This window comes from Myotis nattereri (assembly GCF_964212035.1).
Source record: "Myotis nattereri genome assembly, chromosome: 2".
NCBI lineage: Eukaryota > Metazoa > Chordata > Mammalia > Chiroptera > Vespertilionidae > Myotis > Myotis nattereri.
In genome coordinates this window covers 64,814,065-64,826,566 of record NC_138076.1, presented here as the reverse complement: position 1 = coordinate 64,826,566, position 12,502 = coordinate 64,814,065, and the positions used below count along the sequence as shown (strand labels likewise).

The following is a 12,502-nucleotide window of genomic DNA, read 5'->3' as shown; positions in this document are numbered from 1 at the left end:
GCACCAACGGACCAGGACCAGCGCTGCTGGCACTTGAACATGAGCAGACAGAAGGAAAAAAGACCTTCAAGGCCTGTCCAAGGCAGGTTTGCGTTTAAAACCAAGTGGGGTGGTCCGGAGCTGCGGGGCCCTGAGAACCATGGCAGTGTCCGCATTGGTGGCACGGCTGCAGCTCAGTGTGGGGGGTGAGGGCCATGGAAGCCGGAGGCTTTGGCCGCAAATGGTCGGCAAATTTCAGCTCCCAGGCGGCGCGACCAGGGAAGCCGGTGGGACGTTCGCTAAAAAATGAGAAGGCTGAAGAGGAATGATACTTCCGAGAGTGGACTAAAGAACAGCTGGCAGCCTTGAAGAAACAACATGAAGAAGAGCTCACTCATCATAAAGAGACTGAGTGTCTACAGAAAGAAATTGAGCAGCCCCAGCAGAACATCAAGACACTGAAAGATCATGATCCTGCGGTGGTGTCAGGGTGAGGGGCAGCCAGATTTGCCCGTGTGGCCTGAGCTGTCAACAACCAAAAGTGCTCGGGGAGCTCAGACTCCAGGCCTGCCTCGCGCTCTCCGTTGCCTCGTGGGGCCTGTGCCCCGCCGCCAGGGGGCGATGTCTTACAAACCGAACCTGACTGCACACATGCCAGCTGCCTCCCTCAATACCACCTTCCACTATCATGGCGATGTCCTCCCAGTACCGCCAGCTGCTGAGTGACTATGGACCACCATCTCTAGACTACTACACGCAGGGAACAGGGAACAGCCAGGTGCTCCAGAGCAAATACGCTGAGCTGCTGGCCATCATCCAAGAGCTGGGGAAGGAGATCCGATCCCCACTATGTGGGCAGCAAGAGCGTGATAGAGAAATGAGGCAACATTCATGTGAGAGGGCTGGTTCAGGAGTGCTTGGCCCAAATGGAGCACAACAGCAGGTCCTAGCCTCCGAGTCAACGTGAAAGGCTTTCCATACTCTTTCAAGAAGTGACAGCTCATGCCCCCCCCCCCCCCATGCCCCCTTCAGATGAAACTTGGTTTGAAAATGGTAACAGCTTGGTTTCTCCTCCCTGTGCCCCTCCCGGGGTTCATCAGGCTCCAAACCTCCCGTCGCTGAGATGGAGAAGAGATTTTTGCAGTCATTAGGTTTACATATTAGTTAGGAACAACCCAGGGCGCTTTGTGGGTTTTTTTTAAAGCATTGATTTATCAGGGGTCCTCAAACTACGGCCCGCGGGCCACATTCAAATACAAATATTGTATTTGTTCCCGTTTTGTTTTTTTACTTCAAAATAAGATATATGCAGTGTGCATAGCAATTTGTTCATAGTTTTTTTTAAAACTATAGTCCGGCCCTCCAACGGTCTGAGGGACAGTGAACTGGCCCCCTGTTTAAAAAGTTTGAGGACCCCTGATTTACATGAAGCACGTCAGTTACCTATCACAGAAAACCATAGTTGGCCTCCCAGATATGTGTTTCTCTTCTGGATACATTTCTGTTACTCACATGGTTCTGTATGTTTCTCTTCTGAGCTGATGCAACTCTGAGGGTTTGTTTCAGTGAGTCCTGAGGCAGCGCTTCAGTAGCCAATGCCCGTTCGCCACACAGTAGAAATTCTGCTCAATGTAACTTTTTTTTTTTGCTTAAGCATTTGCATGACTATTAGTACTTTGAAGTCAATCTTTAAAATGCACAAGTTATAAATATAGAAGAAAGAGCAACTTATCGAACCTCACCCGACAAGGACTCCTGAAATTTCCCCTAAGGATGTATGTAGATTTCAGTTCCGCCTTTCCCATCAGTGCATCCAAGCATCTGGAAGAAAGTGACTAATAGTGTGTGCATCTTTGTATGTAATTATTACTTGATGTAATAAAGCTTATTTTCATTGACAACAGCAACAAAAAAGAAACTGAAAGATCATGTTGTTGATTAAGTGCACACAGTTCCCCATAGAATGGCCACATACTGTCCACTTCTATGAAGACATAGTTCTGGTAACTAATATCTATCTATGCTGCCAGCAGATTATAATAAATTGTGATCAATGGGGGAAAAAAAAAACCCAACACAACCAAGTGGGATGACATTGGAATTACCCAAGCATGCCCCCAACCCCTTCACCTGCCCAGACGCCTAGGGTCCCTTTACAGCTGGGCTGAGCCCAGTGCTGCCCAGTGGCCTGGACGCCAGGCCTGACCACCTCTCTGGTTTGGCCCAAACATCTGAAGTTTGCAATAGTTTCCAATTTAACAAGTTGGAGCATTCACGTAAAATCAGGATTCCACACTTCTCTTTCCAAAGTGGCCGATTGGGCTACCAACCAAAGGTGGTTAGTGTCACTTCAACCCTAAGAACCCCCCCCCCCCAGCTTGGGGGTGTGGTGAGGAGGAAGCTATCCATGCAGACAGCTCAGGTGTGTAAACTCCCGCTGACTGTGGCACAGCCCAATAGTGTGGCTGCTCAACTGCGAGACAGCACAGCCATGAAACAGTGCAGCTGTTAAACGAGGCCCCTCTCCAGCTTTCAGGGGGCTCCACATGCTCCAACCCAGTGCACCCCACTCTGCCCCAGTAAGACAGCTTCAGTGTTTCAGCTCCAGCAGACAGAATACATCCCAGTGGAAAGGGAAAGTGTAGCCCTGGCCAGTGTTGCTCAGTGGATAGAGCCTCCGCCTGAGGACTGAAGGGCCCAGAGTTCAATTCCCGATCAGGGAACATGCCTGGATTGTGGGCTGGATCCCCAGTGTGGGGCATGCAGGAGGCAGCCAATCAATGATTCTCTCTCATCATTGATGTTTCTATCTCCCTCCCTCTCTGAAATCAATCTATACTAATAAAAGGGTAATATGCTAATTAGGCCGAACAACTTCCGGACGACTTTCCGGACATCCTTTCAGACAAAACCATGGTGGCAGGGCCAAGGCAGAGGTGGTTAGGGGCAATCAGGCGGGCAGGGTAGAGAAGTTAAGAGGATCAGGCCAGCAGGCAGGTGAACAGTTAGGAGCAAGTAGTCCCAGATTGCGAGAGGGATGTCCAACTGCTGGTTTAGGCCCAATCGCAATTGGACAGCGTGCAGGTTGGGCTGAGGGTAACCTGCTCCCCCATGCATGAATTTCATGCACTGGGCCACTAGTTTGATAAGTATAAAATAAAATTATAAGCAATTAAAAAGCATTGCATCTATTTATTTTTCCAATTCTTAGTAATATATCAGTTATGGATCTTCCTAGAGTTAATTGTGCCTTAAATTTGATGAAATATTATAATATGTATTTATATGTAAGACAGAGATATATCAATATAAGCATTCCTCTGTGAACAATTATACTATTTGCTAATACATAAGTAGTCAATACATTTTAATAAAGTAGCCTTGCTAGCCTTCTTTAATTTTTTTGTTATAGTAACACTATACATGAAATACTTTAATTCTTACTATTTTTAAGTAAATCTGCAGCTACTGAAAACTAAGCATATTTTATCAGTTTAACCAGAGCTTCTTTTGCCTAACTGCATATTGATTTATTAACAAATATTGATGCAAAAAACAATCCATTATAATAAGAACCTAGTATTTGCTATACTTGGCATTGTGCTAAGGGTTAAGAATACACAGATGATTATGTTAACACATAGTTCCTGATTTATTAAAAAACAAATTGAAAATGGAAATAGTGTGAATCTCTGGTATCTTAGGGTCATGAATGATGTAATAACTAGTTGTGAATAAGGTGCAGTTCAATATCAGATACAGAACTTTAACATTTGCCTCAGAAAGAGACTTAGTGAGAACCCTGAAGGAAATGTTACAATAAAGTTGAATTTCACTAGGTAGTGACAAGAAAAATGCCATTCCTGCAAAGAACATGATTCAAGGCAAGCCTGTGTGTTGAAGGACCAATTCATGTAACTGGCACACAGGATACAAATCAAGGATTTTGTACCTGAAGCTGGAAAAGTACTCATGTTTTTAAGGGACTAGAATTATTTTCCTCAAGTCCTTAGTGGAAATTTTTATTAAACATGCATTTTTTTTAGATGATTTAAATTTTTTTAAAAATATATATTTTCTTCCCAAATTGGAATTCTTTATATTTCTACTTATCAGGCACCTTATTTTAAAACTAGAGACCCAGTGCATGAAATTCGTGCATGGGAGGGTGTCCCCTCAGCTCAACCTGCACCCTCTACAATCTGGGACCCTTTAGGGGATGACTGGCTGCCAGTTTAGGCCTGATCCTAAACCAGCAATCGAACATCCCACTCTCAATCCAGAACTGCTGGCTCTTAACTGCTCACCTGCCTGCTTTCCTGATCACCCCTAATTGGCCCACCTGCCAACCTGGTTGCTCCCAACGGCCCCCCCATTGGCTTAGTCAGCCCAAACTGCCCCCCTCGCCAGCATGGTCACCCCCAACACCCCCAAGCTGGTGGCCTGGTCACCCCTCACAGCCCCCTATGCCTGCCTGGTCACCCCCAACAGCCCCCCGATGCTGGCCTGGTCACTCCTCACTGCTCCCCCTGCCAGCCTGGTGGCCCCACTCAGCCTGCTGCTCAATCGTTTTGTCATCCCTCACTAACTTTCTCAGGCCTGATTGCCCCACTCAGCCTATTTGGTCATTCGTTTGGTTGTTTTGGATGTGACGGCCCCAGGCTCTTCATATACCCTATATAATGAAAGAGAAACATGCAAATTAACCGTCCCTCCACTATGCTCAAACCACGCCCACCAGCCAAACAGCGTGACTATGCAAATTAACCTGACAAAGATGGCTGTTAATTTGCATATGCTGGTGTCAAGCATCCCAGGAGGTGATGGCAGCCGTGGCCGTGGGCTCCCAGGACCTTGCGGGTGGAGAGCAGAGCGGGAGAGGAGCAGGCAGAGAGCAGAAGGTTTGGAGGACTTGGCAGAGCAGAAGACCACTGGACAGAGAGCAGAGTGAGAGAGAGGGCAGCTGGGAGGGCGTGGCTTCCTCTGTCACCCCAGCTTCCTCTTCACAGCTGTGGAAACTGACAGCAGGGAGGAGGAACTCCCACCCCCACAGAGTCAGCCAGAATCAGCCTTTGGTCAGACAGCTCTGAGCGGCCTGACAGCCAGGAATCTCATCCACCTGTATCTCAGACCATGACAGTAGAGAGGTGGGACTATGTCTAAAGAACAACTGTTGATACAACATAGCTCTGCAGCAGAAAGATGCCGGCATTATCAACAGAAAATGTCTGCAGAGCAGCATGCGTCTGATCTTGAAAGAAGGCAACGTTTGTGACAGAATGTATCTGAAGACCAGCTATTGGAAAAATATCACTCTGATGCCGAAAAACAACGGCGTTATCAACAGAAAATGTCTAAAGACCAATGTGCCTTTGAAGTTGAAAGAAGGCGATGGCAATGACAGAATATGTCTAGAGAACAGTCATCAACAAGTACTACCAATACTGGTAGGAACTGCCTTTTCAGCGAGATTGGAGTACATGAGGATGCAATTCTTGAACATAGTTGTGGTGGAATGACTGTTCGATATGAATTTTGCCATCACTAAATTTCTCTGATGAAAAAATCATCCAATGGGAAATTTACTTGACGTAGCAAAGAGAAAGTCAGTCCAAATGATACACATTTTGCAGATTATCTGGCAAATTTAAAAAGACTAATGGCAAATGAAGATTCTGACAGTAAAAATTTCATGGAAAATATTTGTTCTATAATAGTTCTTTTGCTTTTGCTTCCATGGGTGCTAATATTGCATCGCCGTCAGGATATGGGCCATACTGTTTTAGAATACAAGGACGAGTTTACCACCGTACTGGAACTTTACATCCTTCCGATGGTGTTTCTCAGAAGTGTGCTCAACTCTTTATTTTGGATACAGCCAGAGCTACAAGTAAAAGATTAGCAATGCCAGAAAACCAGGGATGCTTAGAAAGACTCATGATCAATATCAACAACCTCATGCATGAAATAAGTGAATTAACAAAATCGTACAAGATGCTAAATGAGGTAGAAAAGGAAGCCCAATCTGAAGCAGCAGTAAAAGTTATTGCTCCCACAGAAGTAACAATGGCGGTTAAATACAATCGTAACAGTGACCCAGGTAGATATAATTCTCCCCATGTAACCAAGGTTGCTGTCATATTCAGAAATGAAGATGGAGAACCTCCTTTTGAAAGGGACTTGGTTATTCATTGTAAACCAGAACCCATTAATCCAAATGCCACTAAAATGAAACAAATCAGTATCCTGTTTCCTACATTAGATGCAATGACATATCCTATTCTTTTTTCACATAGTGAAAAAGGCTGGGGACCAGATATTGCTAAGACTCAGAGACAACAGTGTAATCAACAATAATACAAACAAAATGTAAGGACACAAGTCACACAAAAGCAGTAATATGGATTTCATCTCTGTGTGGGACATGTTTAATCCTATTTTAAATACAGGAAAATTAACAGTTTATCATGGATTCATATTAAAAAATGGAGCCCAATTGGGTAAATTTCATCAAAGCAAACCAATCTAAGTTGAGAGTTGAAAAATATAGTGGTTTGATGGATTATCTCAAATCTAGTTCTGAAAATGACAATGTGCCAATTGGTAAAATGATAATACTTCCATCATCTTCTGAGGGTAGTCCCAGAAATATGCAGTAGTGATATCAGGATGCTATGGCAATTGTAACAAAGTATGGTAAGCCTGATTTATTCATAACCATGATGTGCAACCCAAATTGGCAGATATTGCAAACAATTTACAACACTGGCAAAAAGTTGAAAACAGACCTGACTTGGTAGCCAGAGTTTTTAATATTAAGCTGAATGCTCTTTTAAATGATATCTGTAAATTCCATTTATTTGGCAAAGTAATAGCTAAAATTCATGTCATTGAATTTCAGAAACGCAGACTGCCTCATGCTCACATATTATTGATATTAGATAGTGAGTCCAAATTACGTTCCTCTAATTAATTCCCTTTCAATGTGCATGAATTTTGTGGACCGGGCTACTAGTATAGATTATAAAACTTCATTGTACATTCATTAAATCAAATATTAGACAGGCTATAATACTTGAAACAGTGAAGTATGTGGAACACAGAAATATGCAAGCACTGCCACTGGTTAGGTAAGTAGCTATTTTGGAATTTTTTTGAAGTAAGATAGTGAAATTAAAGGTACATGTATTTTTTAAATTATTGTTGTTTAAGAGCACTTTCTAAATAATGACATCTTACATATACTCTGAGGATGAATAAGAAGAGAACTGATCCAGAGTTTGGAAGTCCAGTTAGAAGTTTTGAAGCAGTTCACATAAGAGAACCTTGGGCCAGCAGAGAATTACAATGAATTTGAAGAAGGGTTATTTATGTTAGCTATCAGAATCAACAGACATTTAGAAGATTGGAAACAAATGGTGATTGATGGCTTATGCAAGATTAAAATAAATTCCCCACCATAAATTTTGAAAATCATGTTTCTACATCCATATATTTCCATACCTATAACAATATGTAAAAACGGATTAGGGAAACAGGAAGTAATAGATAACTACTAGTTAAAAATCCATTGATTTCATAGTTCTTTAAGGAATTCAGAAGTTATATTTTAATATGAACCACCTGAATGATTATCAGTAGTCTCAACTTCATTTTCCATGTCTGTAAGAAATCTTGGAGTGTTTTCAATTTATTTAATTGATTTTACAAAATAAATTTAGAGAAGGGAATGACATTTTATGTATGGTTCCTTCATCTCTATTATGGGGGTATGTGGAATTAGGCAATACATAATCTAATTTTAATTATAAGTGTATTTGAACAAATACAGAATACTTTTGATCAACATAGTAGCTGAATTTTTATAGAACTTTTCTTTTTCCAGGTACCAACATCGCTATATTTTCAGGTAAGGCAGCTGTTACTCGACTATTTTTCAGTGGCTAAGGAACATAATTCCCCTAGAGTAAATGAATGAACAATGGTCTCAGGGAGCCAGTAAGTGGTAGATCTTAGAACTAGAATTTAGTTTTAAAAGCTACTATAAAGCATCTGTTCCCCTAACTTATATATACAATAATGTTAACAGTACATATCTTTCCTGTAGGGCCACAACTAAATTTCATAAAGGTTTTGAAAATATGTATGAAAGATAGCTCTCTCTCTCTCTCTCTCTCTCTCTCTATATATATATATATATATATATATATATATATACATACATATATGTATATATATACATATATGTGTGTGTATTGTTATTTTATGAATAAATGAATGCATATATTTCATTTTTCATATGAATAAAAAAGGTCATATATTAAGCCTTGGCCAATAAGATGTGTCATTTTGCGATGCATTCACATATAGCAGTTGTTATTATATTTCATGTTTAAAACATAATTTCATTTTAATGTGTTTTAATAAAACTGCTATTGCAAGATACCAAATTGTCTTGAACAACAGCTAATTAAACTTATGTATAATATAGTATTCAGTTTCTAGTGTATTTATTTCTGAATCCCTTGGAGCCTCTACTTTCATTTCTTAAGACATAATTTTTTCATCATATATGGAAATTTTATTTGATGCAGCAAAGTGTGTCTTTACTACAGTTACTGTTTTCCCATTTGTGATTCTGGTCTAGTATCATGGAGCCTGCAATTGTTTTTGTCCCTCTGAGTAAATAAGGAAAGCACTCCATCTCAAGAAAACTCATAAACCTGACTCCTTTTAAAGTGAGCTCATCCTATAAATCTCTTCTAGTCCATTGCAATTTTCTACACTGTTCTTTTACATTGATAACAGTACACCCTCAACATGAGGGGGAGGGCAGAAATTGCAATGTGTACTTCTAAGAAAGGGTGTTTCTGAGAAATTTAGTTCTAAATTTGTATTCACCTCATATTGTTCAAAACATAAATGCCATGAGAAGTATCATTTCTATCATTACAAGCACATGGGAGAGTCCTTAATAAAGTCAAAGTAACTACAGGAAATGCTTTGTCCTCTATGGTTTTGCTAGAGGAAAAATGCTTTAAACTGTTTCCTCTATCCTTATATTTAGATTAAATAACAGTTAAATAGATTTTACAGGCTATGAGCTGCAACAATCCCTATGAAGGAAAGCTGGTTGTGAACTCAATCTCTACTGGAGGCGAGCTGTGACTCACATGGATTAGTGATCCCAGGAAAACAACCTCGGCTCAACTGGTGCAGACACTTCCAACATTAGTGTGCTAATGAGATCACCTCTATTGCCTTTGGGCATATGGATTTGGATTTTCAATTATAATGACAATAGGAAAGAAATTATTGGGTCTGGTTGACCCCGAAATCTATAGTCATTGCTGAAGCCATTGCTCAAACTGATTATAAGAAAAAAATGGGTAGTCCCTTCTGGGGATCCTAAGGCATTGCAGTTAGTGATTTAAAAGACATGTACAACCTACCCAAGACATAGGATAGATTCTCAAAGATGTCTAATAGAAGTTGGTGCTATGATCTATCTGAAATAAGTATAGGAATTATTCCCAGAACAGATAACTTACTCTCAGGTAAGTCTCTGCAACTTGATTTCCTCCCTTTAAAACTGAAATATGAATCTTCACTGACTTATTTTAGATTTATTTATTGCAACTTAAGGGGTAGAAATTTTAATACTATTTAAAAGTTAACCTGAGAATATTACTCAAACATTTAATGAATGTATTATTGAATGAATTAATTAATGAAAAATGAATAAATTAATGTGTGTGTGTGTGTGTGTGTGTGTGTGTGTTTGAGGGAAAATGTGTATATGTGTGTTTGTAAGATAGTTAACCTGCATCTTTGGATATCCACTCTTTGGAGTCCTACATATTCTATTTAAATTATGTTTATAAATCTATTCCAATTAAATGATGTCTCCTAAATATAAGAATATAAATATATAGATATATAGACATATATTGACATATGTATATATCTATCTGTATATATTTAATTTTTGGAGCACTAGCACTTGGAATTGTTTGTTGCAAATTTCAGAAACTGCAAAATGTTGATCAGGATTAATAAATTATATCCAATTATAGTATGTATGTACTAGAGGCCCGGTGCACAAAATTCATGCATGGGGGGCCAGTCCCTCAGCCTGGCCTTCATCCTCTCCAATCTGGGACCCCTTAGCGGATGTCTGACCCCTCGGGGGATGCCCACAGGGATCAGGCCTAAACCAGCAGTCAGACATCCTTCTCACAATCTGGGACCACTGTCTCCTAACCACTCACCTGCCTGATGGCCCCTAACCCCTCTGCCTGCCTGCCTAAGCATCCCTAACCGCCCTCCTCTGACAGCCTGATCACCCCTAACTGCCCTCCCCTGCTGGCCTGATTGCCCCTAACCGCCTCTGCCTTGGCCTCTACCACTGTGACTTTGTCTGGAAGGACTGTACAACTGGAAGATGTCTGGTCAACCTGGTCTAATTAGCATATTACCCCTTTATTAGTGTAGATGTTTTGAAAAGTTCCTTTTACATGAAAAGTTTTGGTACAGAATGCAGTTCTTACTTACAGACTTTATGATTGCCTTGAATTAGCAAGTTTACAGTGCTTGAATGAAACACTCACATCATCTACAAAAGAAGTAGGAAAGGCTGCTCAGGAAAAACAGATAGAAGAAATAAATGAGCAAATTAGAAAGGAGAAAGAGGAAGCTGAGGCTCATATGCAACAAGCATCTACGAATGCAGAGAAGTCAGCTGGTGGAGGTGGAAATGGCAGTAAAAACTGGTCAGAAGATGATCTGCAGTTACTAATTAAAGCTGTGAACCTCTTCCCTGCTGGAACAAATTCAAGATGGGAAGTTATTGCTAATTACATGAACACACATTCTTCTTCTGGAGTCAAGAGAACTGCCAAAGATGTTATCAGCAAAAAGCAAAAAGCCTTCAAAAACTTGACCCTCATCAAAAAGATGACATAAACAAAAAGGCTTTTGATAAATTTAAAGAAGAACATGGAGTAGTGCCTCAAGCAGACAATGCAACACCTTCAGAACAATTTGAAGGTCCATGCACAGATTTCACCCCTTGGACAACAAAAGAGCAGAAACTTTTGGAACAAGCCTTGAAAACATACCCAGTAAATACACCTGAAAGATGGGAAAAAATAGCAGAAGCAGTGCCTGGCAGGACAAAGAAGGACTGCATGAAACGATATAAGGAACTTGCCGAGATGGTAAAAGCAAAGAAAGATGCTCAAGAACAAGTACTAAATGCAAGTAGAACCAAGAAATGGCTTAAGACAATCTTTGTTGTGTGTGCATTTTTATAATAAAACTGAAAATACTTTCCAAGTTTTCATTCTTGTAATTGTACTTATGGAGATAATTTGCAAGTGTGCTGTTCCAACATAGTTTCTCCAGAGAGATACCATTCACTGTGGTAGCATTATCCGTTGAAAGTTTGATGCAGTATTTCATTCAAATTTCCAAGTACGTATGTTCATTTTTATGTTTTCCTTTGGGGACTGATAGCTTAAAACTTGCCAGCCTCTATTAGTTTTATAAATATGTATGTTCAAAATAAAGACTTAAAAGAATTGAGGCAAATTCCAAACAGATGTGAGGTCACTGCCTCTGAGTGGCCTTTGGCTCTTTGTAAGTCACCTCCTGGAGCAATAAATTTTATCACATCTCTTTATTTTAGATATAAAATTTACACCTTAAAAATTTTGCTTGATAGTCTGATAATCTTTTCACTGATTCGCAAAATTTTTAAAGTATACAAATAAATTGTTATTTTTTATTGAAAAAAATACATGAAGATTTAAATAAAATCAATTAGCGATACCAAAAATATTTGGAGAGTATAGCTAGTGTGGAATGGACAATTACCCAGCAATGAATGATTGGCAAATGTTTTCTGAGTCCTTATACTTTAGGTACTCAGAGGATCTGACTTTCATTGTCCATTTTAGCAAGTATCACACATATATTTCAATTGTCATATAATCTCACCATCAAGGTCCATTGTCAAAAACATATTTCTTTGCTCCAGAAAATTTAATTCTATATTTCTTTTATAAGCATATTCTTCCCACGGTCTGTTCTATTCCTCTATATCTCTGATCTCTATTATGGATCTCAGAGGGAAGGCGGGGGAGGGTGGGAGGATGGCAAGTGACCAACTAAAAACTAAAGAATCATTACCTAAACAATATCTATTATTCAAAAGGTGTGACCTAAATAATAATATATAATGTATTTTATAATTATTTTATTCCTTTTCCCCCAAAACTAAAGGCCTTAATCTATAATTTGCAAATATGATGAGATGAGATAGGTTTCTCTGGACAAGCTTCTGCATAGCTCAGTTACCATGCCAACGGACACATTCACTTTTGACATAATATGGAAGAGTGGGTGTGATTTGGCAATCTAAAATGTGATAATTAAAGAAGCACTAGGGACTCAATTTTATATTTATTAATTTAAAAATTAAAGATGTAATAAATAGATTTTATCTCAATGGTTAGAGGGT

General features: G+C 39.8%; 1 pseudogene across 1 annotated transcript; it reads left to right on the top strand.

The window, feature by feature from the left end:
* Positions 1-600: 600 nt before the first annotated feature.
* Positions 601-929, top strand: LOC308536302 (cyclin-dependent kinase 2-associated protein 1-like; annotated as a pseudogene). The gene has a single exon. The product of its transcript is annotated as a cyclin-dependent kinase 2-associated protein 1-like (transcript).
* Positions 930-12,502: the final 11,573 nt, after the last annotated feature.